Raw genomic sequence first — 2,500 nt, forward strand, 5'->3', positions numbered from 1 at the left:
CTCAGTACGGCCAGTCCTCTCTTCTCCTCTACACAGACCCCTCGGATGTCCAGTGGGTGTCTCAATGACCCAACCTTTAGCTTCCGTCGTCAGAATTGTGGTATTCTTTGTCAACATTCACCTCTTCAGTATAAGAGCCTTCCGCTTGCAATATTTTGATGGTGGTAATTGGTGTGAAACGCAGTTAACGTCGTCTCTTTCGCCGTTCGCATGCAGAGAGTTATAATGTTATTGCTGCTGCTGTTGTTGTTGTTGTTGTTGTTATTGCTGCTGCTGCTGTTATTGTTGCTGCTGTTGTTGTTGTTGTTGCTGCTGTTGCTGTTATTGCTGCTGCTGCTGTTGTTGTTGCTCCTGTTGTTGTTGTTGTTATTGTTGCTGCTGCTGTTATTGTTGTTGTTATTGCTGCTGCTGCTGCTGCTGTCGTTTCTCTTTCGGTGTCTCTGTCTGTCCCTGACTTTTTGTCTATCTCTTGTTCTCTGTGAATGTCTGTCTCTCTGTCAATACTGTGTGTGCCTGTTTGTCTGTCTGTTAACATTTTGTGGAAAGCGGTCACGTTGTCTTGTGAGATTTGTCCGTACGTAAAAAAAAAAATAAAATAAAAAAAAAAATAGACACGTTGTCCGTTCGTAAAAAAAAAAAAAAAAAGAAAAGAAAAAGAAAAAGAAAATGAAGTTGAATCTGATATATCTTTTTGCCGCTTTCAAAATCAATTGATCATTGTTTGGCGTAATGAAACATCTTTATCTGTGTATATATATATATATATAGCCTGGAGGCTTTTCTTATGACAGTCATTTGATGTGGAAAATGGAAGGTTCTTTTTGTGTATTTATTTGCTAATTTTCTGAGCCTTTTTTTTTTTTTAGATATTTTTTTTAATTTTATATTTCAGTTAGAAACGGTGTTTATGTGTTACTTGGTGATCTGAACAGCAGTCACAAATATTTCTCATGATCATGAGGAAAACATGTCTATATTTGATGTTCAATATAAAAGTAGTCCATGAATTGTTAACAGGAATTCTGAAGGCACTATTTTGAATAGTTGTGGAAAACAATGTCATGATATTTGATTTGTTTTTGTATTTCTTCTCATCACAACAGATTTCTCTGTGTGAAATTCGGGCAGCACTCCCCAGGGAGAGCGAGTCGCTACACTACAGCGCCACCCATTTTTTTATTTATTTATTTTTTTGTATTTTTTCCTGCTTGCAGTTTTGTTTTTCCTCTGGAAGTGATTTTTTTCTGCAAATTTTTGCCAGGAACAACACTTTTGTTGCCGTGGGTTCTTTTACGTGCGATAAGTGCATTCTGCACACGGGACCTCGGTTTATCGTCTCATCCGAATGACTAGCGTCCAAACCACCACTCAAGATCTAGTGGAGGGGGAGAAAATATCAGCGGCCGAGCCGTGATTCGAACCAGCGCGCTCAGATTCTCTCGCTTCCTAAGCGGACGCGTTACCTCTAGGCCATCACTCCATGTATACTGCTTCAAATAGTTTGTGTCAGGGTGATCTCAGAAACAAGCTTTCGTGAATGTTTTCTTTTCTTTTTTCTATTTTTTGACTCGCTTGTGTAAACAAAGTGAGTCTATGTTTTAACCCGGTGTTCGGTTGTCCGTGTCTTTGTGTCCGTGGTAAACTTTAACATTTGACATTTTCTCTGCAAATACTTTTTCACTTGACACCAAATTAGACATAAAAATAGGGAAAATTCAGTTCTTTCCAGTCATCTTGTTTAAAACAATATTGCACCTCTGGGATGGGCACAAAAAAAAGCCTAATTATATGCAAACTGCATTTACTGTTATATTTGTATTTTTTTGTATTCTCTAAACTTGGCACTTTGATCTGATATTCTGACCCAACAACAAGAGCATTCATTATTATCATTTTTTGTTCAAACAGGAACTTCTTTTGCTAAGCATGGAAGTTTTATTTATTGCAAACGTTTTGGTGCAGATAGTAAAAAAAAGGGAAATTACTATGTAATTAATGCTAGGGGACTTGTTTCGAATTTGGTTAGGACTTTTTTTTTCTTCTTTTTTTTTAACGTGAAGCTTTATAATAACAAATACAGAACACATTTTAACGATTAGATTTTTTTTAAAAGTGTATCACAAGTGAGTCTTGAAGGCCTTGCCTCTCTTGTTTTTAATGTCGTGTGACTTATTTTCGAGTGTTTTTGATAACTGCTAATTGTGTACACCTTAGAGAGATGAATCTGACCACATGCCTTCAGTGTTATATATAATTTTCCCCAGAATAACGATCCGAAGTGTGCGCAGGAAATGAACTACTATTGTGTGATTGAAAAAAAAAAAACAAGCCAGCCAGCTATTCTATATCCCTGTCTTCCATGATTAATTATACATCTATTCAGTATTGGTTGAAAATAGACAACAGAGGTAAGATTAAAAAAAAAAAAAAAAAAAAAAAAAAGAAAGAAAAGAATATTCGTGTCTAATATGAGAATGAAAGATTTCTGAATATTGTTTTG

The sequence above is a fragment of the Babylonia areolata genome, chromosome 29, assembly GCF_041734735.1.
Source record: "Babylonia areolata isolate BAREFJ2019XMU chromosome 29, ASM4173473v1, whole genome shotgun sequence".
Taxonomy (NCBI): Eukaryota; Metazoa; Mollusca; class Gastropoda; order Neogastropoda; family Buccinidae; genus Babylonia; species Babylonia areolata.